At 39.9% G+C, this 25062-nt stretch overlaps 1 protein-coding gene across 3 annotated transcripts in view; it reads right to left on the reverse strand.

Annotated features, from left to right (window-relative positions):
- dgkg (diacylglycerol kinase gamma) overlaps nucleotides 1–18838 on the reverse strand; it is a 171961-nt gene extending 153123 nt beyond the window's left edge. For all 3 annotated transcript variants that reach the window (XM_003218420.4, XM_008106400.3, XM_008106399.3), the window contains exon 1: nucleotides 18315–18838. The gene's annotated coding sequence lies outside the window, so the exon portion shown is untranslated. The remainder of the gene's footprint in view (nucleotides 1–18314) is intronic.
- Between the last annotated feature and the right edge of the window lie 6224 nt (nucleotides 18839–25062).

The raw sequence follows: 25062 nt of genomic DNA on the forward strand, positions 1-25062 counted from the left end.
GAGTTGTATGTATCATCCATGCGGCATAAAACCTGTATGAAATTTACATGCAACTGTTGAGTTCTACAACATCAGTATTTACTTCCCACCCTCAGCTTCAGCAAATGAAAGTGGCGGAAAAGCTGAACTGATGCCTGCTTATGATTATCAACTGGATCAAGAGTAATAAACCCAGACTAGACAAGGCTGGGGTGTTCTTAATGAGATGGTTCTTCTGATGGGAGACTTGATCATGCAATTCTTATTTGGTCGAGCTGTCTTGGCTGCTGCTGTATTTCCAAAATCATTTCAAAGTCATGATTTTAATCTAGAAGGCTTTCTGTGGCTTGGGACCACAATATTTGATGAATTGTCATTCTAGTTATGGAGCTCCCTGTCCTTATTATTATATGTCATCACTTCTCAGCCTCTTGCCCAAGATCAAGTGCAGTGCTCAGAGATCATATGAGAATGTATTTACAAAGAAAAGGTCCTCCGGGGAAGTCTGCTGGGCCCCAGCACTAGCACCTTTTTGATGATATTTTCTTTACACATAGAACTTTCTGAGATTTTTTAAAGTGAATATTAAAATATCCCTTGGTAAACTGACTATTTCTAAAATTTGTTCTTGTAGAGGATTTATATTATATACTGATTATTTTAGAAAAAACAAGTTCAAGAAATTGAAGATGAAAGAGGAGGAGGAGTAGCAGCAGAAGCAATTTTGGAAGAAAGAGAATTGGCATATTTGCTTTTTTTAGCTACATGAAACAGGACTCTAAGGGCCTTTTACAGCCTGACTGTCATGGCATTAGGTAGTATTTTATTATTCTTACCTGTGGGTTAATAACCATAATAGGCAACATACTGTGATCTTTTCAGCTCTCCTATGGCAGAGTGATATAGGCTAAGATAAACAAATGTGAATCATGGTCATAAGCAATAATTGGCAGGTCAAATATGTGGCTAAGCCATACTTGGAATCTACGAACTACACCAAAAGATGTGGAATTGAGTCCATAAATAGAATTCAAAATGAACCATGAAGGATTATATGTCCTGAGGCAAAGCAGTGCACTGGGTCCTCCCTACACAACTACTCGTTGGAATATAAATGTAAATTATTGTGATGTCTCATGGGCCTTGTAGTTCCGTTCCTAGTACCATTGTGGCAGACGAAGAGGAAAACATGGGATTTACACCGTTTCAGCCAGAAACGGAGCCCCTGCACCTGCAGGATGTTTGCCCTCAAGAAGTTAGTCAAACAAGCCTTGGGCAGAATTCTCCCCCGTTTTCTAGAAAAGACAATTATAATAAAGATAGAGGCGCTAGGGAGGCGAATCGCCGAAGCGCCAGGATCGCAGCCAAACAATTAGCTGATTAGGTCTGCTTCCCTTGGGAAATTCTAAGGAGTCATGCATCTGGACAAAGTTGAGTTTCACTTCTAGTTCTCCAGGGAAAATGTTATTCTGGCGGGAAACGAGACCCTATTTAGGTGTTTTCCCGCGAAGGAAACCTTGCGGAGTCAATTCGTCAGCTTGAGGAGTGAGATCGTGTGTAGACTCCAGTTCCCTGTTTCCCGGACCAAGTTTCAAGCCGCCTTGTTTCACGGACCTTGCCACGGACCTAGTTCTTGTTCTTTGTTGCCTCGTATCAAGTCTTGCTTAGCCAAGTATCTAGTTGTTTTCCAGCCTTGTTGTCAAGCCTCCATGGACTAAAGACCTTGTCATCTCCCCACACTTTGCTTGGCAAAGTGTGTGTTTCGGTTATTGGATTATAACTTTGGACTCTAATATCTCATATTGGACATTGTTTTCCTGGACTATATTTGACATTTCCTGAAAGGTCTACTTCTGAACTATATTCTTCACTTGTTTTTATTGACTTTATATATTTCCTTAATAAAGATATTAGATAGATTCTGGTCTCTGCGCATGGTTATTGGTGCTCCGCAGCCTGGGTCCTGACAATTATTGATAAAATAAATGTATATTTATTGGTACCACGTAATACACCTACCGTTTCTTTTTCCTCGCTTCGTTTTCTTATGCTTCCTCCAACCTTTCACTGCACAAACAGTATTCTTGGAACATAAACAGAGGAGGCCCTGCTTTTGATAATGAAAATGCACGTTGTCAGCAACTGTTGTCCCTAGCCATTAATTGTCTCCTGTGAATCTGTACAATATTCTTCTTCCAGAACATCGCAAGCAATAAAAACAGTAAAATTTCTCTCATGAGTGCAGACATGCCAACTCTCTTCTACAAGTCATAATTTTTCTCTTACAAAGTTAGCAGGAAATTTGAATACTGAGGCAGGTAAGAGAAAAAATAATGTCAAATTCTGCTCTGGGCATAGATTAACATAGTGTCTTTATACTTCTGCCTTCTACTCCTACTCCCTTTCCCGACAACTACTCAGCATGCCCATGCATTAAGACGGCACTGTTGTGAAGGTCCAAATCCTGTGAAGAATTATTTGAAAGAAGTGATGTTAAGTCTGCAGAAGAGAAGGTTAAAGTTTCATGACATGACAGAGAGCACCACTGTGGTGTAGTGATTTGATTGTATTGGACTACAATTCTGGAGATCAACCATCAAATCTTTGTTCATTCACAGAAACCCACTGGGTGACCTTGGCTAAATGTCTCAACTTCAGGGGAAGGAAAAGGCAACCCACTCCACTGAACAAATCTTGCCCAAAAAAAAAAAAAAATCCCATGGCTTAGGGTTGACATATGTCAAAAATGACTTGAAGGTGCAAAACAACAAACATGGTAGAGGCTTTCCGATATTCAAAAACTTTGTCATTCTTTCTCTGTCCAAAATGTAAAATTATATTTAATGGTTTGAAATCACAGTACAGTAGAGTCTCACTTATCCAAGCTAAATGGGCCGGCAGAAGCTTGGATAAGCGAATATCTTGGATAATAAGGAGGGATTAAGGAAAAGCCTATGAAAGATCAAATTAGGTTATGATTTTACAAATTAAGCACCAAAACATCATGTTAGACAACAAATTTGACAGAAAAAGCAGTTCAATATGCAGTAATGTTATGTTGTAATTACTGTATTTACGAATTTAGCACCAAAATATCACGATATATTGAAAAATTGACTACAAAAATGGCTTGGATTATCCAGAAGCTTGGATAAGTGAAGCTTGGATAAGTGAGACTCTACTGTATTCCATTTCAGGTAAACATGGGGAGAAATTTCCTAGATTTTCTAGCTCAAGTCATTTTACTGTTTGATGTAAGCAACAAGAAGGTACCCAACATCAATACCATCTGAAGACATTAGATCCCTCAATTCAGTGTTATAACTTCAACCAGGAAAACTCATTTTTCCAAAAGTGTTTGGTCAATTTAATGGAATGTACATTTCTCCATGGACTGGGAAAACCATACCTTACTGTGCAATCATATAAAGCCTTCTCAGATCTAAGTTCAACTAAGTTCATTAGATTTTATTCCTAGACAAGAAGGAATGTGATTGTAACTCCAATAACTGAGTCAGTTTTGCAATTGTTCTCAGTTCTATTCTAAAATACAGTGTTATTTTTTTCTTCTGCAAGTTAACAGAAAGCAGGGACACTTTCGAGTGTAATTGAACCTGATAGAAACCAGCAACAGGTCACTGGGTAAGATATTAAATTGTTTCATTCCACCTTGTAGAAAGTACTTTAGGATTTAAGAAGTCAATAGCTTTCTTGCACTTTAGGAGAAGGGAATGATTTATAAGAAAATCCAAAATATAATCTTTTTGTTTGTTCAGACAAAATTATAAGAAAACCGCTACACCAAGGTGAAAACATTCACAACTCAAGAAACAGAACTAGAGGCTATGATATGCAATATTTCCACAGGCTGGAAATATTATGAAGGTGGTCAGCAGCACAGTTTATTGATTTATACAATAGCTGAATAGTTACTGTGTTCTGAAAGGAAATGTCTTCTGTCCAAAAATGAAGACTTAAAATCACTCTTCACTGTCAGTTACTGCTGGTATTTTCCCTTTTGGTCCACGTTTCCACATTTCCACAAGTCTTCACAAGGCAGCATGACAGGAAACCCTTCCTTGCTTGACATTTTATATCCTTGAAACTGTACTGAACTGCCTCAGCAAACCATAATGTATGCTGGACTTCTAGTCAATGAAATCAAAAGCATTCAAGATAGCGAATGTGATTGATCTGTTAATTACTGTTTCAATTTCCGGTGGACTTTTTCTTCATACACACAGATAACTTTCTAACGAAAAATTAACCCCTCTGAATTTTTTTGAAAAAAAAAGATATAGGGATTCTGGTTTTTGAAGGAAGAAAAGTAGATAGACTAATATCACCCCTACCGATGCTCTAAATAGTGTCAAACATTATTTGGGGCATTATAGCATTTGGGGAGTTTGTTTTTTTGAACTACAACTCTCAGAGACCATGATGGCACAAAAGTTACTTTCTCAATCACTGGATAAACATCAATATGTATCTGAATATGCACCATGATGCGTGAACCAGAATATTTTATCTGAAGTTCATATACTGATATTGCCACCACAAACCTATTGCAAGTTCCATAACCTACTGCATAAGATATTGGAAAATAACTGCACCCATTCTATGGACACATATCCTTTTGGCAAATGTGAATATCCATGAATATTTGGAGACCACTTTTGAAAACCACTAGTCAATAAAAGCATAACCAATAAAAGCAATTATTTGAACAAATGATATTTATAAGCATTCCTGTAATAGCACACAGATAACTCAGCTGTGAAACTGAAGAACCATGTTTTTATCTGCCAAGGATAAAGACATTCCACTAAAATATATATTTGGTTAGCAGAGGATGGTTATTTCTTTGCAGTTGAAGTCGCCCAAAAGATATACACTTCCTTTAAACCTCTTAGCTAAAAAAATATGCACTTAGAAATTTTAAAAAAACCCAAAGTCTTCTTTGAAAAATAACATATCTTGTTTACTCATAAACATCTTGTATTAATTCACCACAGGCACATTTCTTACTGAAGTTCAGTTATAGATAGGGTGTAGTTTCTTTGTATTGAGTACAAAGGATATCATTCTTAATCAATAGTCTGTAGTCTATAAGTTAACTTGTACTCAATAAAGTCCATAAATCATACTGTATCCATTGAAGTTCAAATAGCAACATGCATCCACCTCCACTGAGGTCTGATGCAAGACTGAATGCAAAATGGAGCCTTGAGTCTCTGCATGCTCAGTACAATCACATGTCTATAACCCTTCCCACAACAAAGAGTCAAACTGGCAAATCAACATACACATAGAATACAGGTTAGCAAATATATACATTAATAAATGGTGAAAGGCTTAGGAGGTTGCTCTTCCCAACAAAACCTTTGCTTATTCTTCATAAGAGTGGCCTCATGCCAAGTTAGATTCCTTTTTTGTTTATCTCTGCCAAGCAGTACCGTTGCCAAAGGTTGGACATGCTGGCCGCAGATTCTGGAAGCAGTATGACAAAGCCAGTAATTTCCCCCAGCTCTGAGCTTTTCAGGGTAGCTTAAACAGAGATTTTTCTTTACATATCTTGCCTCCTGCTCCTTTAAAAGAAATAATCCAGAGATATTTTATCATATGCAATGATCTTGCAGAAAAGCCAAGAAATACTTATGATGCATGAAAAGATTAAGGTTAAATGTATGATGAGCCTAGAGTTCTATTTGTTGGGAATTCTGGATGACAATTTAGAAAGAAAATTTGGAAAATTATTAAGATATATGATAAGTACAACAAGAATCAATTATACTCAGAGATGGAAGCAACTAGTTCTCTCAATGCAAGAATAATGAGTGGTGGAGATCTGTGAACTAGATGAGATGGACAAGTTTAAGAAAGATGGGGATATATTTATTACCTTTTCACAACAACGATGAGGACAAATGTCAGTTACAGAATTTATGACCTAGTAAAATGTTACACAAAGTAGACGTGTGGTTATATATCATTTAAAGGGACTAAAATAATAAGGGATAAAACCACCAGACAGTGAGTGAGAGATTCATAGAATTGTTTTCCCGTTTGTTTGTTTGTTTAGTTTGTATGTGTATATATGTGTATGTATGTTTTTTGTTTTGTTTTTTATGGAATCTGTAGATTTGTAGTTGGCAGTAGTAGCTGGAATGTAGCTGTGTACTTTTGGTATTACATATCACAAAATCTTGATTGTAGTTCTATTGCTGTTCTATTATGTTATTTCTTTCTTGAATAAAAAAAATGATCTGGACATTTTAAAAAACTGTACGGCCATCTGCAAAAGATGGGATCTGACAATGAGTTGTGGGCATGTGCATCCATAGTCAAAAACCGAAAGAGTACAGCACCTGTTACCGAATAATATTTTCTTATCTCAGACAAGTTGTTTACTCTTTGTAGTATTGGCAAGGTGTAACACTAATTGCCTAAGAAGAGCACATTTTTTATTAATCAAGATGATACTAAGCAGAACAGTTGCTGGATATTTACATCTTTTGATGAAGTTTTTTTCCATTCCAAATGTATAGGAGTTTTTCAAATTCAAAATATATTGGATCTGGAAAACTGACAAGATATTCTAATTCATCACAACCATCAAATGATATATTTTCTTCAGGCACCCCAACAAATACCATCATCCCCTACATTTCCCATGGAAAGCCTTCATTCACTTGAACCCAATGGCTGCACTGAGACTAGTGCTAATAAGGAAGCTTTAATTATGTGAGCTCAGAGAAGCAGAGGACACCCAAAACAGAGCTTGCAAACATTGTCTATGACTACCTTCGGTGAGAGATATAAATGTTTACAATGCAATCTCAGTATGTGGCTTCTGGACTGTTGGTTTTTATAGTCCTTCGAGCAACAATAGTAACAAGTAGTGACTTCCAGGTCAGTGGGATTAAAAATTCACTCTGAGGCCTCAACTATTCTGCTATATAATGCAGTTTCAAACTGGATTATATGGTCAGTTTAGACTCATATAATGCAATTTAACTGCACTGAACTGAATTACGAGTCTACATGCAGTTTCAAACTGCATCATATACCAGTATAGATGGGGCCTGAGTTTTAGCCTGAATATTAAATAAGCCATCTAAGATGCTGAATTTGTTTGTGGGCTAAGATTCAGCACTTTGGATAGTTCCTTCAAAGTTCAGAGTAAACTCAAGAGCAGTTCCATTACCACACTGACATGGAAAGCACCAGCTGCTATGGAGAAACACCATCATCACCACAACTTAGTTCTGGCTATTCCTGAATCCTGATGTTCTGTAAAGGGCTGTTCCAAGACATGTGACTGCTTGAAGCTGAAAAAAGAAATGCTCATCCCTAATTACAGCTGTAGAAGCTGACTAGAATGGAAACTAAATCTTACTGAAACATTGGTGATGCAATGGTGTACTCCACCACACCTGATTTTTTTTTTTTTGTATTATGCGACTTGAGAAACTGCAAGTCGCTACTGGTGTGAGAGAATTAGCCATCTGCAAGGACGTTGCCCAGGGAACACCTGGATGTTTGATGTACTGTATTACCATCCTTGTGGAAGGCTTCTCTCATGTCCCTGCATGGAGCTAGAGCTGACAGAGAGAGTTCATCCGTGCTCACCCCAGGCTGGATTCAAACCAGCAACCTTCAGATCCACAACCTAACCTTCAAGTCAGCAGTCTCACCACATCTGATGACAAACTAGTTTATGGGAGGCAGGGCAGACTACATGACACACACAGCACAAGATTACAGTGTCTTACTGCTACTCTCTGTCTTCCAAAATCTACTGCTTGAGGCAGCTGTCTCATTCTCTTGAATAAGAGCATTACCCCTATAAATGATGTTCCATATCCCAAGAGATACTTTTGACACATAAATTCCAGTCATATGAGCTTGTGACATAGCCCCATGCCTTGCTTCTGAAGCCATGATGATCCCTAACAAAGCTTGGAAAAATTACTTTGCTTACACCACAGTTAATAGACTTCCCCATACTGTCCAGGGAATCTACAGGTTGTGGTCCAAAAAAGTAATTTTTGAAGTCCCTTTGAATGTCTACATCTCAGTCATAGATGTTAGATGGCTGAGAAGTTTCCATCTATATGGATAGACATCTATGGGAGCTGGAACTTTGTACAAACAGATAAGCCTACAAGTATATATTTCTTTTTCTCTGATGTTGGGGAGGCAACAGGGTCACTATATTGTAAATGCTGGGAGACCCACACTCCCATTGAACACATAAAGTCACTACACAAGATTAACATGTCGATATGGCTATAAGGCTTATAGAAATATTCCTGTATATGTATTCTCAGGAAAAAGCTGCTTCCACATAATGTATTGACTATTTGGCAACCATCCGCTGATGAATACTGTTCTACTTTCTTTATGCTTGTAATTGAATATTGATCTATGACAAAATTCAAACAGGTGCATTTATATTTTACTACAACAGTAGCCATGTTCAGCAAAATATGTACTTCCAAACTTAACAAATATTGAAGAAACATCATGTAGTGCCTGGTTAATAGTCATGCAACCAAAGATTACATTTCTCCCCAATGGTTGACAATAAGAGAGTTTTCCTTCTGGAAAAAAGAGACTGAAGAAGAACTGATTGGATGAGATTTGCCAGAATATCATATGGAATAATTGCATAAATCCAATATTTGTTTATTTGAACAAACAAACATTAGTATTTTGCCTATTTAGAGCCACCTACTTATAAAATAATTTGAGATGAAAATGATAGCTTAATCATTAAATGTTGCTAGCACCAGCCAAAGTACATGCATCGAACCAATAGAATGTACGTAATTGTTAACGAGGATTTAAGCAAATGAATTTAAACTGCAGTGCAAAATCCTTCCCACAGAGTAAAATGTATGGTATTTTGGATGAAATGGTTTTGTGCATGATTCTCAGAAATTTTGCTACTGAATAAAATTGCTATTTTCCTTCCAGAACACACATAAGCATCATTGTGTTAAAATAAATTGCTCTAAACCTACATGCATTGATTCTCAATTTGCTTGATAAGGAGTAAAGGATGGCATGAATATATATTGCAAAAGAGAAATACACAGTATCAGGTAGGAAAGTAAGAGCAGAATCTCACACAGCCAGTCTGGGCGAAAGGCAAACTTCCAGAAATTCTTGAACTACGATTCCCAGCATTTCTCATCATTAGCTATGCAAGCAAAGCCTGATGGATACTGCAGTACATCAAGATATTCTTTTTTCCACTAATTATTTTAACATTTGACAGAATTTTAACATTTGACACCTTTTCTTTCAAGGGAGTGCAATGAAAATTATTTTCAAAATGTTTTTTCAGGATTAGCTCCAGACTAAGGCAAACCAGCTTGCTGCTTTCATCAAAGGTCTCAGTCCCTATATCGTGCAATGCTGTTTGAACCTACAGTAGAGTCTCACTTATCCAACATAAACGGGCCGGCAGAATGTTGGATAAGCAAATATGTTTGATAATAAGGAGGGATTAAGGAAAAGCCTATTAAACATCAAATTAGGTTATGATTTTACAAATTAAGTACCAAAACATCATGTTATACAACAAATTTGACAGAAAAAGTAGTTCAATACGCAGTAATGCTGTGTAGTAATTACTGTATTTACGAATTTAGCACCAAAATATCATGATGTATTTGTATTGACTACAAAAATGCGTTGGATAATCCAGAACATTGGATAAGCGAGTGTTGGATAAGTGAGACTCTACTGAACTATCAGTTCTCGTTTCCTGTCCCCAGTGATTCTCCCATCCCTTGATTCTGATGGACAAATACGCAACAGTGTTCTCATCCCCAACATTGGTGTGATGGGTTCCTTCCCCTTCTGTGCAGGCATGCCACAATTACATGTCCAGGGATGGGATTCTTCTTCTCTCCCCCTTGCTATACTCAAGCTGGCTCTTTTCTTTATTGTAGAAGACTGTACATCATCTTATCATAGAATTATAGAGTTGGAAGAGACCACAAGGGCCATCCTGTCCAACCCACTGCCATGCAAGAACACGCAATCAAAGTTCTCCCAACAAGTGGCCATCCAGCCTCTGCAAAAAAAAAAAAAAAAAAACCCACCAGTGAAAGTGACTCCATTGGACTTCAAGACAGTGTATTCCATTATTGAATAGCTCTTACTCTCAGGAAGTTCTCACTAATGTTTAGGTGGAATCTCATGTCCTATAGTTAGAATTCATGTTTTATATTTATATTTGTCAGTTTTTCACATCCTGGGATTGCACAATTGCACTAAAATTAATTAAAATGTAAAAAGAAAAGAATTGCTGTAGTGCAGGAAAATAGCATAGATAACAATTACATAGCAGGTTGAGGACCTCTTTTGAGTAGCACAATTGCACCAGTTTGCCTTCCTGTAGTCCTGTGATTACAGTTCTGCAAAGCCTCACAATCCTACCTTCCTGCACTACAGCAGGCTTGTGTGATAGAGCCCTAAGTGGCCTTTCATGCTATGATTATTACAGCACTGTTTGTGTTGAAGGAGGGGCCACAGAGGTGCGGCAGGTGAAACCACTAAGCTGCAGAACTTGCTGACCTGAAGGTCGGCAGTTCAAATCCGTGGAGCGGGGTGAGGTCCCATTGTTAGCCCCAGCTTCTGCCAACCTAGCAGTTTGAAAACATGCAAATGTGAGTAGATCAATAAGTACCATTTCAGCAGAAGGTAACAACACTCCATGCAGTCATGCCAGCCACATGACTCAGGAGATGTCTATGGACAACGCCGGCTCTTCAGCTTAGAAATGGAGATGAGCACCATTCCCCAGAGCCAGATGCAACCAGACTTAATGCGAAGGGGAAACCTTTAACTTTACTGTGTTGTTATCTATCAAATAAACGTCAACCTATGGCAACCCTGTGAATGACAGCTCTTCAAGATTCCTGATCATCAGCTGCCTTCCTCAGACTGTGGCTTCCTTTAATTAATCAATCCACTTGAAGTGCAGCCTCCCTTTTTTCTTTCTCTAATATTTATTTACCATGTACATGTGCATATGGCACATTAATTGCAAGGGCAACATCTTATGGAATTTGATTTGCAGTTCAGAGAAGAATATTCAAAATCTCATCCACAGAGCAATACTGCTTCTTCAAACTGCAGCCTTCGGGATTCCATAGAATGCTGTCATGACAGTTATAGTGGATTCATAGTACTATTCTCTTAAATATGCAAAGAGCCTCCAGTAAGTTGAGCCTAGCTCTTAGGAGTATTAGAAGTCAATGGGGTTAGTTAGGTTTAACTTAGGCACTACTGATTCAACAACAGCTGAATTCAACTAAGTCAGATCCAAACTGGAATCTTTAACATGGAAAACAAATAAAACATCAGTTAATATGTCTCATATATATACTAATAGTGACATCATTTCTCCAACTGCCAGTTCTTATGTGACCAAAATGACACCATCTGTGCACAATAGGGAGGCATCAGCAGGTTGGAGGAATACTAGTAGTGTAACTATGGGGGGGGGGGGGGAGAGAATAAGAGCATTGCCCTTCCAAATAAGAAATCTGTCTTCCACCCCATGAATCTTTCCTTCAATCTCCACATTTATAGCCTTGGACATTAAAAACTGCTCATACCTAAGACCTTTACATTCACTTCAATTGCATTCCCATAGTACCTTTGCCTAACACTTTTCTTTGGATGCTTAAATTGTATTTCTAAATTCCCAGCTGACGTTTTACAGTTCTCCCGTGCTAGAAATTAGGAGGACTGAAGAAAACTTGCATTGGGGAAAGAATAATTCTTATTTGGGAGGACAATGCCCTCAGTTTAGTCCCCACAGTTACACCTCTGGGAAATATTAGTCTCTGCAGAAATAAAAATGAAAACATTCCCCACTCCTAAAGAGGAACCTTCTGAAAGAGCTATATGCAGTCTTAGCATGTTCTGCGGCTATTGGATGCAAACTGTTTCAGCCAAGAGAAAACGAGAAATCTCTAAACAGAAGTGAATGCAATTAAATTCAGTTGAATTGACTCCAAAGTTTGTACAGAGGATTCCTCAGCTGGGTGACCTCCAGATGTGATCTGGGATGGGGAAATATTATTGTGGGTGGCATTTTTACTATATTAAAATACTTTTTGAAAAGTAGTTATAATTCAGAAGAAAATTAATTAATGTAGATTTCTGAAAGCCTTTATCTACTCTCCTTTATGATCCTCCAGGAGTGAGTTCTGGTTAACTGTGTGCATTTCTGTGAGGGCCTTAGTCTGATCAAACATATATTATATCTGTGGTTTTTTAGTAAGACACCCCTCCCCCCCCCCCCCAAAAAAAAAGAAAAGGAAATGCAACCTGATGAAACTGTAGTTCCTGACCAGGCTGGTTCGGGTATATGAGATTTATAATCCAAAATATCTGGAGGGCATCAGGTTATCTCTTCTCACTTTGGAATTATATTGAATTCCTAAGATATATATATATATATATATATATATATATATATATATATATATATAGTGTCAGAAGCAACCTGAGAACATACTGCAAGTCGCTTCTGGTGTGAGAGAATTGGCCATCTACAGAGACATTGCCCACGGGATGCTGAATGTGTTAGCTGGGAGGTTTCTCTCATATCCTTATGAGCTAGAGCTGACAAACGGGAGCTCTCCCTGTCTCGCAGATTCAAACTGGCAGCCTTCAGGTTAGCAACCCAACCTTCAGGTCAGCAATTCAGCCAGCATAAGTGTTATATATATATATATATATATATATATATATATATATATATATAAATATTATAGTATAAGAATATAAGAATGCAAGAATAAACCTGTTTGCTTGATAGCAGATTGCTGCATCTACTACCAGAATGTTAAGAGTCAGACGCCAGCCAATATAAATAACTCAGTTTATTGCAAAACAACACAAAAGAGCCAAGAAAACAACCAAAAAAGGGCTCAAAACACTTTCTCTTCAGTGTGAAGTAGCAATGTCCAAAAAGAACTCAAAAAACCCGAACTCGGGATATAATCCAGATTATCCTGGGAAATAATCCGGATTAAAACAAACCATGCCAAAATGGCTAGAAACTCGCTCTACCTACTCGATGGAGCTTAGCAAACACAGGAAAGCAACCAGCAACAACCCACAGTGACCGGCGGCCACACTGTGCCCCAAAACGTCGTTGTGAAGCCAAAATGCATCGTAAAGGAGAAGTCACAGCCGCCACATCCGGTCCCCGTCGTTAGGGAGAAGTCACAGGCATCGAGTTTCAATCCGCATCGTTAGAGAGTAGTCACAAGCACCGAGTTCCAGTCCGCATCCAAGCACCGAGTTCCAGTCCGCGTCGCTAGGGAGAAGTCATAGGCATTGAGTTCCAATCCGCGTCATTAGGAAGAAGTCACAGGCATTGAGTTCCAATCCGCGTCGTTAGGGAGAAGTCACAAGCTCCAAATCCCAGTCCAAGGTCAACACAAAGAGCCAAAGCGACAGAGGCAAGCCGGCAGCTAAAGCATAAAACCAACACAGGACAATCCAGTGCAAACCCACACAATGCCAGCCCCCGTTGCCACTAAAAAACCCGGGTTAACACTTACATCCCAAAGCAGTCTTCCAAACATGTCTTCGGAAACAGAGATCCCGAAAGCGCCCAACGAACACCTTGCCAATTGCAAGGTTACATTAGCAACAAACTTACTTTTATTTACAAGTCCTCCTCCGAACTTGAGCCAGCTAATGCCCTATCCACTGCTGAACCTTGTTGCTGCAAATCCTCATCGGAGCTGGAGTCGCCCAACGCCCCACCAACCCCACCTCCAGCTGCTGCCCTTCTACGATCTCTCCAGCCAGTCCACCTTCTATCCAAACCCATAACTCCCCAGGATCCAGCTGTGCCTTTGCTGTGCCATCCCTCAAATGTACCACTGCTTGTGGGTTCCTCAAAAATATCCCGGATCTCTTGAACCCTAGTCCAATCCATCTCTTCACTCCCAGAGTCCGATATCCCATCCTCCTGACTCCCAGCCCCACAATCCCCTTCAAAACCCTCAAAGGAATCATCATTAGTGGGTTCCATAAGTATTTCCCAGATTCTCTTCCTTTGTTGCTCCTCATCAGAGTCTTGCTCACGAGTCATTTTCCTGCCTCTTCTAACACAACTAGTAGTATCTCTACTCAAAGACTCCATCACAACACAGAAAGCCAGCTATTTGGCCATGAATGCTGGGTGACTTGCCACTGAGTGACTACCTCATCTATATAATGGTAATGTAATAAAAAGTGATAATGGCCTTAAAGCCCTTTTGTGATTTTTAAATGTTATTTAATTATGATAATAATTTATGAAGTCACTTGATGCTCTTGCAAGATCCGTGCTGTCCAGTCAACAGCCTCATAACATAATTATTAGAATTGTTAAATGTATTTCAAGACTATCCTGCAATTCTGTACACCAGCTTCATATACTGCAATATGGTGCCCACCAAATATGCTGGAATGCATATCCTATCATCCCCTGTCAGGCCAACTAGCTGCCTGGGATGATGAGAGATACAGTCCAACATATCTGGAGACCATGAAGTTAAGGAATGCTACTATACACACTTACCTGGAAGTCAGTTCAATTGAATTCAATGGAATTTACTTCCAAGTAATCATGTATATGTTTTCACTTTAAGAATTGATCTGCAGAGGAAAATAAATTGGGCCCAAAATGGGCTTTTCAAAACCAGAGGGATAATCCCATCAAAGCAAAGATGTTTGAATCCTACTGGTTTCAATGAGAGTGTTAAACATCTGTTTAAATATTTTCTGCTGAAATCAGTGAAACCCAAGAGTGCTTCTAATTGATTCCCCAAATCCCTCTAATTTGGAACATGGTTAAGCACATCTGTAACTCCCTTATGAAAATCAATCAGATTTTAAATGCCATGACTTTAGCAAAAGACATTAGCCTATAAATTTAAGGCCAGCTATGATACTTCCAATTATTCCCAACAAAAATTGAAAATAGAGACATTTTGTTTAGTTTTAGCCATTTTTGAGTTCCAGGTAGGGTGAACACACACCAGTGTTTCTGAAATAAACATTGCTATCTCCCTTCAATATACAAAGTGCATTCAGGTTCTGTTAATTTTGTTGGATATGTACATTTAAAACGGCACGTTGTGTTACATTAATGAATGCCTGCCTAAAAATAGCTTGCAAATACACGTATGTATAACAGCCAGAGGAGGAGATCCAGACAGACCACAACTCAGTTTGCTTTCTGTTTGTGGGTTCTCCTTAACTAGATTGAAACATATTACTCCCATATTACTTACTGCCATGTCTAGAAAAAAAAATAGTACATATTGAGGTGAGATAATTCTTGAAAGCCTTTGATGTAGCAATATGCAGCAATTCCTGCCTCTAAAAGGACAATTTCTCAGTCATTCCCAGGGCCCATAGCCCAAGAGAACAAGATATATTTTGGATACTGAAGGTCTACAAGAGCTTCCCTTCTAAAGGGTTTCAGGTTGCACATTTGCAGAACCAGGAACATGCTTTGCTAACAGGGACACTGTTGGCCAAAGTATACAACAGTTGACTAGATGGTCTTTTTCCCATGTCAGAGGCGACTTCAGAAACTGCAAGTCACTTCTGGTATGAGAGAATTGGCAGTCTGCAAGGATGTTGCCCAGAGGACGTCCAGATATTTGATGTTTACCCATCCTGTGGGATGCTTCTCTCATATCCCCACATGGGAAGCTAGAGCTGACAGATGGAGCTCACCCTGCTCTCCTCTGACAACCTTTTGGTCAGCAATGGCACAAAGATTTAACCCATTGCACCACTGAGGGCTAAGATGACTAGATGGACTGACTCAATATTTATATCAATGTTATATCAGATTGATTCATTTTAATCTGGACTGGGCCTTTTTAAAACTGTTAGTATCTCTCAACAGATTCTTGCCATTAAATCTTTGCCTTAAGCTCCATAGTGTAGGCTCCCAGGTAGGATCACTTGAAGTTTATGACTGATTCAGACAAAATGGTCAGAGAGGAGATGATTGAATGGCAGCAGGTAGAATGGACCACATGATGACATAATTAGTGGTATGGTTGCTTAAAGCTGGGAATAGGTATTTATGGCCTTATTGATGTTTTTGACCTTTAACTCACATCAGCCCTATACAGGATGGGGATTGTAGTCCAAAAATGAGGACCAGCATGCTGTAGTAGTTTTATTGAACTAGGATTCTGGGAGACGAGAGTGGTTATTGTAATATAATTTCAAGCCCCCTCTCAGTCATGGAAACCCATTGATGGTGTTTGGTATCACACTCTCTCATCCTCACAGAAAGGCAAAGGCAACACCCTTCAGAACCATTTATGTCAAGAAACCCCCATGGTAACTTTGCCTTAGGATTGCTATAGGTCAGAATCAATTGGAAGGCACACAATTAACAAAGAAGTCTAAAAGCATTGGAAGTCTGTAGTTGTACATCCATGGCTTATGTGATGTTTTCAATCCACAGTTACAGACACATTTATCATAGTATCTGAGAAATGGGTTAATCTATGACTTGGAGTCATTTTTTTCATGTCAGAAGCAACTTGAGAAACTGCTTCTGGCTTGAGCGAATTGGCCGCCTGCAAGGACGTTGCCTAGGGGGACACCCAGATGTTTTACCATCCTGTGGGAGGCTTCTCTCATGTCCCTGCATGGAAAGCCAGAGCTGACAGATGGGAGCTCACCTTATTCCCCAGATTCGAACCACCAATCTTTTGGTCAGCAGTCCTGCCGGCACAAGGGTTTAACCCACTGAGCCACTAGGGGCTCCACTTGAAGTCATGAATTGGGGAGAAGATGAGAAAAAATGCTGATTTTAGAGAAGGCATAGCATAGTGATTTGAGCAATGGACTATGATCTTGGACTCCCAGACTGCTAGCTCTCATCCATAATCAGCCATAGAAACTCTCTGAGTGTTTCTAGGCAAGCCCTTAAACAAGAAGGCAATTGCAAACCTCATCTGCACAAAGTGTGCCAAGAAAATCCTAAGTTATGGTTGGCATAAGTCTGAATTGATTTGAAGACACACAAAAACAAGAAATAAACAAACAACAAATAAACAAACAAGAAATAAATTGGGTATATATGCAATTGACAATTGGAATGGCCCTGGTCTAAGATTTTGGATCATGTGATTTTAATGTTTGTACTAGGCATTTTAATTCTATGTGTTAATGTCTAAATGTTGTTTGCATCTTATATTTTAATGGTTTTAATGCATAGTTATACGTTATTGTTCCGATATATGAATTGGCTTACATGTATGTTTGGCATTAAAATTTGCCATTATTATGCTATATATCGCTTTGAATCCCCCCAGGGGTGAGAAAAGCGGTAAATAAATACAGTAAATCAATAAAACAACAACAGATCAATTTGACTTGATGACCACACACAATTGTGGCACATAAATTGCCTCTTGGTGGCTTCACCAGTCAATTGGCATGTTAAGCACACACCTGATGCATTTTGACAAACAGGAGACCATGATATCTTCTGCATCTGTCTGTGGCAGATAGTCATCGGTACAAAAGCTTCAAGGGATGGTCACCAGGAGGAGATTGCCATATCGCTCCTGGCAAAACAGATCCCTTCTGTCTCGTAAGCAGTCCCCTAGAATATGACTTGCAAAAGCCTTCTTGGCAGGCTGTGGCTTTAACTCACCATATGAGAGAGGATTTCCCAGCTAGCTAGCAACCGTCCCAATTCAGCAGTGGCAAAACTTTAGAGGGAGCAGGTGAAAGAAAGCTCTGGGGCTGAGAAGATTAAAGAAGTAAGGCTCCCGATTTGTGATGCTTTCCCAAAGACTATTCAGAATAGCCAGGGAATCTTTGAGAAAGCGTCTCTCCAGGTGAGAAGATGCACAAGCTTGGCAAGCAAGGTCCTTCAAGGTGCTTCTTAAAAATGCTACGCCTCCCACTCTTATTATTGTCACATCTCCCCAGCCCAGTGAAAAGGTACACGGCATTTCTCTGACTTGCTTGTGGTCCCAATGATAGACCCCCAAGGAGTGTGTGTGAGGCGCCCAGAGCTTTCCCGAGCCCCCCTCCATCCAGTCCTGCAGTCCTGGCGCTGCTCTGCAGACCGGCTCCCCCCAGGAAGGACCCACGCACCCGGCGAAGAGACTCACTCCCTCGGCGCGTCTGCAGCGCCAGGAATAAACAAACACGCAGCAGAGACCCGGACAGGCATCCAAGAAGCCCCGGGAGGGAAACACGCACCTCGCGCCCCTCGGCGGCAGTGCAATGCTTGGGGGGCGCATTCCAAGCCTTACCGGTTCAAGTTGACGGAGAGACTTGCGGGTTCTTCCCCTTTCCTTCTGCTTCACTTGGGGAGGCGAGGCAAGAGACAAAGCAGATGGCTCAGCCTGCCCCAGCCCGCCATCTGGAGCCTTGGCCCGGGGAATAATCCTGGAGTCGCGAGCGGAGGCTGGCTGGGTGGCTGGCTCCTTGGGTGTCAGGAAACGCAGGCAGCAGGAGCCGGGAGGGGGAAGAAGGGGAAGAGGAGGCTGCTCTGGAGAAGTCTCTCTCTCTCTCTCCCTCCCTCCTCTTTCCTCCCTCCCTCCCTCCTTCCTCCTCCTTTGACGCTTCTTGCTGCGCTGTGGCAGATAGAGCTTGTCTTTGCTGGCAGCTGCCTCGGTCTTCTTCCTCGGTCGCAACGCTTCCCAGCTCCGCCTGACACTTTTAAGGTGGCTCCCTTCCGCCCCAGCTGCAGGATTGGCTTCTGGCCCCCCAAATGGGCTCACATCTTCCTGCTATACCTGGGCACCTCGTGTTGGCTCTGCCTTCTCAAAGCAAGCTGGCTGGAGACGATGCGCTTAAGCCAGCAGCCCTGCCTTGGGGGACTCTCTCTTTGTATTTGGGTGAACAACAGCAATGTTTTGCTTGCCAAGGCTGAGCCTGTCTGGCCCAAGCAAGAGTTCTGTAAGGCAGCAACCCAGTGCTGTGGTCTCCCCCTCCTAGCAGCTGACTCCCTTAAAATGTTAGTTCAACTTAATTCATTTCCTTTTTGCAATTCAGAGCCTGTGTAAACCCTAAGTGGCTAAAGTAGTGGTTCACAACCTTTTTTTGACCAGGGACCACTTTGATTTTTTTGTTGTTGTTAGCAGGAACCCGTGGACCAGAAGATTGTGGTTCCAATGCGGGGAGCAGGGTAAGATCCTGCTGTTAGACCCAGCTTCTGCCAACCCAACAGTTCAAAAACATACAATAGGCACCTCTCCAGCAAGAAGGTAATGGTGCTCCATGCAGTCATGCCGACCACATGACCTAGGAGGCATTTACGGACAATGCCGGCTCTTCAGCTAAGAAATGGAGATGATCACCAACCCCCAGAGTCAGACACAATTAGACTTAATGTCAAGGAAAACCTTTACCTTTACTAGCAGGGACCACAAGGTTCAAGAATAATGGCGCTCCATGCAGTCATGCCAGCCACATGACCTAAAAGGCATCTATGGACAATGCCAACTCTTCAGCTTAGAAATTGAGATGAGCACCAACCCCCAAAAGTCAGATATGACTAGACTTAATGTCAGGGAAAACCTTCACCTTTACTAGCAGGGACCACAAGGTTTAAGAATAATGGTGCTTCATGCAGTCACACCGACCACATGACCTAGGAGGCATCTATGGACAATGCTGACTCTTTGGCTTAGAAATGGAGATGAGCATCGACCCCACAGAGTTAGATATGATGGGCAAAACCTTTACCTTTACTAGCAAAGGCCACAAGGTTCAAGAATAATAAATTATGTTAATCTAAAAATAAACCTTAATCAAAACTTTTAACATTTTCATTAAACTTAATAGTAACAAATTAAGAGTACTATTATAATATAAAAAAGAGCATTTTAAATAGAAAATTAAGTGTGGTTTTCATCAATGTGATTTCTGAGCTTGGATTGTCTTTACAAATTGGGTAATCCTGGGGCTAATATTATTGCTCAAATCTACACATATCATCACTTACTTTCAATCAATTCCTGGACTTATTTTTAATTACCAGCAAAGCAGAAAACCCTTGCTCACATAAATACGTTTTGGAGAAGAGCATAAGATAGTGCAAGGTGATTCCTCAAATTTTAGTTTAAAAATTGTTTTTTCACACCAAAACTCCTCAAAAGAATCAGATTCAAACATATCCTTGCAGCTCCTATCATTTTGAAATTCAGTTAGTTCTTCTTGGAAATTCATTTCAATCATCCTTAAATAAGTCAAAAATTAATATAAATATTGAGGACTCGCGTTCAGTAAAACTACTGGAGCAATTGAATCGCTAAACAGCCGAACAAGACAAAGAATGTGTGCGACTGACTGACGCTGGGTGGCGTGAGTACGTGACATGTGATGTCGATCGCTTGCCCTCCTAATTCAGAGATAATTGATCCACGTCTCAGCAAAAAAAAGATGTGCAAATTCCTCCTTGGCTTAATGCTTGGCAGCTTGGAAAGAAGATACTTCCCATCAGTGCACCTTGCAAAGTGTACAGTGGTCTACCACTCTAGATTTTAATGGCATGTCAGCCTGAGTTGGTCCCTATGCCTCACAAGTAATGGCATAAGACTATGCGATTCCCATGTCTGGTTTCCTGTCATCTTTGAGGGAGGGAGATAAGCCTCTTTCCTCATGACAAGTACTACAGCATGCACCAGATGGAACTGGGAAGCCTCCACATGTATAAATCTTGATGAAGAATTCATCAAGCTGATGCTGGACTTAGCGTGGGTTACCTTTGACAGGAGTGGTCCAACCATTAGGCAAAATAAGGCAATAGCAACCATGCTGAAGAAACAGCAAGGAGGTGATAAAGGATTAAGCTGAGGTGTTGGGTCATCTGTCCTATATTACCTTGCTGTTTTCAAGTATCTTGGAAGCTTCTGTCTGATTGCTAGTGTAGTGGAGCAAATGCTTCTAAGGTCAAAGCCCCAGGATTATTTGATCATCTACCTTCTTGGGTTCCCCTATTCACCCGAGGTTTATCTGCAATCTGCACAGAATGGTGAGAGGAAATGGATTTTGCCAACAACAAAGCATTATTATAACCTACCTGAAAGTCTCCCAAGATGTGAATTCACTCTTTAAATACTATTTTATAGGCATAGGAACCTATGGAGGATCTTTCCTAAAAGCAAAACAGGCATGCACACATAATTTTGTTGGAGTATCATAGTTTGCCAACCCTCCCATGATTATTCTTCATACGGTTCTATTTATATCTATTAAAATCAAACAAACATACATGTGAAATGAAAGATGCATTTAAGGTCAAGTGTAATTTGGTCCTCAGATGCCTGTCAGATCCTGTGGCTGAATCTCCTGTGGCCTCACAATGAAAGGCCAGCCTACAGTAGCAAGCAAACAGAATGTACCCCACATCGTAAGAGGCCATTCAGATGACCCAAGATAATTCAGGGCGTATTTGGACTGAGTGGCAGAGCAGAGAGGAGGATGTGTACTAGATATACAACAATGGCGCAGGGGGAAATAGTTCTCACTAAGCAAACACAAGAGAAGAAACATAGATTACTAGTACTGCTCATGATATCACTGTGGTTCATGCCTATAATACTGCCTAAAAAGAGCAAAGAATATCTCCACATGCTAATTTTTTTGATATTTCTGTTCTTGACCTTCCTCAAGTCTTGGCACCCACCAAACAGTTTGGAAGACTACTTCTGTTGTTGACATGTGCCTTCACATTGTTTCTAATCACTGGTGGGTTTTGGGTTTTTTTTGTAAATATTTTGCAGTAGGGTTAAATCTGCTGACCAGAGGGTTGGCAGTTCGAAGTCGCAAGTCGGGATGACCTTTTGCTGTCAGCACTAGCCTCTGCCAGCCTAGCAGTTTGAAAGCATGAAATGCGAGTAGATCAATAGATATTACCTCAGTGGGAAGGTAAAAGGGTGCCCCATGCAGCAGACATGCCAGCAACAAGAACAGAGAGGTCTACAGACAACAGGCTCCTCAGCATGGAAAAATGAAACAAGAGCACCTTCCCATGGCCGGAGTTGAGCATCGCCTCCAGACACCGGAGATGAAGGGAAAAACCCTTACCATGTCTGTGTATTGTATGTCATTATGTAAAAGGTATTGAATGTTTGCCTTATATGTGTATACTGCAATCTGCTCTGAGACCCTTTGGAGAGATAAAGCAGAATATAAATAAAGTGTATTATTATGTTCAGAAGAGCTTTGCCATTGTCCTCCTGTAAAACCAGGGTCCCATATCCACTGCTATATAATGCAGTCAAACTGCATTATGAAACTACATTATCTGGTAGCATAAGTGGGGCTTAATAAGACCGACTTGCCTAAGGTTCATCCAGTGAGTTTCATAGCTGAGCAGGCATTTGAATCCTGGTCACCAAAGTCTTATCCTCCATCATTTCTCATGCAGGCTGGACATAAGGCTGACGATCACTCAAATATCTTGAGGGGAATAAGTCTAGAGAGACTGTGATATGCTTTGCCAGATATAGAACAATGGTAAATATTCCTCCTTTATAGGTTTTTGGAAGAAAAAGAGAAGGAGGAGGATATGCATCCTCAAAGAAAAGTGCATAGATTTACATAAGTTGTGTTTGTGTTAATACATCTAGGTAGATTCAAATTATACATAATTACAATTATTTCAATTGAAATTCAGTGCATTTCACCAAAGTGGGAAGACTGTAACCAAATGATGTGTGAACTTATTCAGTTAAATATCTGGGGCTGATAGCCCTTGAAACCGAAGATAGTCTGCTGTAAGGAGGAATGCATTGTCCTACATTTAATTGTTAAGTCTCTATGAAATCAATGGAACTTACATAAGTATTGACTTACTAAGTTCATAATGATTTAATGGGTTTACCCCAGTTGGCACTAAAAATTGGTTTTAGACCATTGCTATCCCATGCTTTGGCCAAGGTAAAATATACCATACCTTTTTGTTTTGTTATTTTTAAATCTGAAAATGCAAGCCAACAGAGTACAAAAATTATGCCTTGTTACTTATGGTGACATAGATCCTCTACCTAGATAACTACACAATACACCTTTTCTTTTAGGTGACACTGGTAATATTCTTGGAAAGAGTTTCTGATTTTAGCAAGTCCTTGTAATGTATAAAATTACAAGGACTTTAAAGGAGACTGATCCCATCTGATCTTTGAAGCAAAGCAGGGGCATTTCTGGGTAGTACTTGGATGGGAGACCACCAACAAATTCTAGGTATTGCAGGCTATATTTCAGAGGAAGGAAATGAGAAAACCAGCTCTTGGCTAAGAAAACATGGTGTCACTATGTCAACAAATGCCTTGAACTTCAAGGCTTGAGGCATATACACTTTGTGGGGACTTGAGATAATGACAGGGACAGGAATTTGCTCAGCAACAACAATAGCAAACACATATTGAATATTTCATAGAAACTAGCTTTAAGGGGAGCAAATCAGAAGTGAAAGCCTTTGGAAAAAATCCACCAACCTCTCTCTTTACCATTCTTTTTGGGAGTTTTTGTTACTTACTTCATTGTGGTTCTGGCAAGGAAAGCAACTGTGTTACTTAATGCTACTTGGTTTCCATTTTTCCATTTTTGTCATGGAATGATATCCAAGTGAGGGTAGGAAACACTACCCTCACCCCATTGTGGCTTTGGGCATCGTCATGAAGTAAAACTGAATAGTTAAATGGGGGAGAACAAATGGTGCTTTGCAGTGGTTGGGAATGCAATTGTTTCCAGATGTTATTTGGACAAACATTTCTGCTCTGTGTACAGTTGCTTTAAAAAACCCATCACAAAACACAGAAAAGTTGTCTTTATGGCAGGTGAGCCTGGTGTTCCTTCCAGTTGAACCTTAGTGGACCCATATCCTATGCAACAAGAGAAGGAAACAAGACCATCATTTGATTTTTGAAAACACACTATATTGTCAAGGCTGAAGTAAGTCCTAGCAGTATATGAAACTTGTATGGTTTGGATCCAAGATCTCTGAAAGCCTCCATTTTCCTATATGAGATTCCCTGAACTCTAAAATCTTTTGGGGATGCGCTCTTCTAATTTCCACTGCTTTCTTTAACACATTTGGTAGGAAAATGACAGAGAACCATCTAGCTGGATGCACACACTTTGGAATTCTCTCTCAAGAGTGTTTTTTAAAAAGATATTCTGCCTTTTAATGAATTGTAATGGTTTTAATTCTCTAGCTTGTTGAATTGCTTTTACAAAGAATATATAAAACCTATTATTAACTAATATTAAACCTAAAATAAATTGTGTGTGTGTGTGTGTGTGCGTGCTATTTTAGTTTTAATATTCCATGTGCTGCCTTAAGTCTAATATTGGGAAATGGGCAGGATATAAATGAATAAATCAACAACAACAATTTGGGGAAATCTTGGCTTGAAGTATTAGTGAGACAACTGCTGTGTGTTGGTTATGAAGGCCTTCAATCTAAGGCTTTCTCTTTTGATCTTATCATCCTGCCAAGTTCATTCTTGGACTGGAGGAAAAAGAACAGAGGAGAACTCTGATCATTTGCCTCCATGGCAAAGGTTGAACTTTCCTAAGAAACAAAACAAACCATAGCAAACAAAATATGCCAAAATAGATAAAAAGCTTTTCCTTTTTCTTTCCATGACGTACATGCTTCAGTGTGTAGAGGCGACACTATTTCAGGCATGTTGTGTTATTTATATCTAATCATATTGCACTATATTCATTTTAGAATCACAGATATAGTCACACATACATTTACAGATACATGTACACCCAGACACACACAGAGCTTGGGAAAGTCACCTTTTGGGACTACATTGGTCAAAATCCACACTCAGTATGGTCATAGGCTGAAGACTCTGTACATTATAGTCTAACTCTCCATGTTATGTGTGTGTGTTGTTTGCTGACTTAGAAATGCTGGGAAAGTAGAATTGCAGCATAACTGCTGATGCATAAAAATTTCCTCCCTTGTTTATCCTTCAGCACATACGTTCAGCTATAGCTTGCTGCCAATGCATGTTTATACAGCAAGTGTTTTCC

Source organism: Anolis carolinensis, chromosome 3, assembly GCF_035594765.1.
Source record: "Anolis carolinensis isolate JA03-04 chromosome 3, rAnoCar3.1.pri, whole genome shotgun sequence".
NCBI lineage: Eukaryota > Metazoa > Chordata > Lepidosauria > Squamata > Dactyloidae > Anolis > Anolis carolinensis.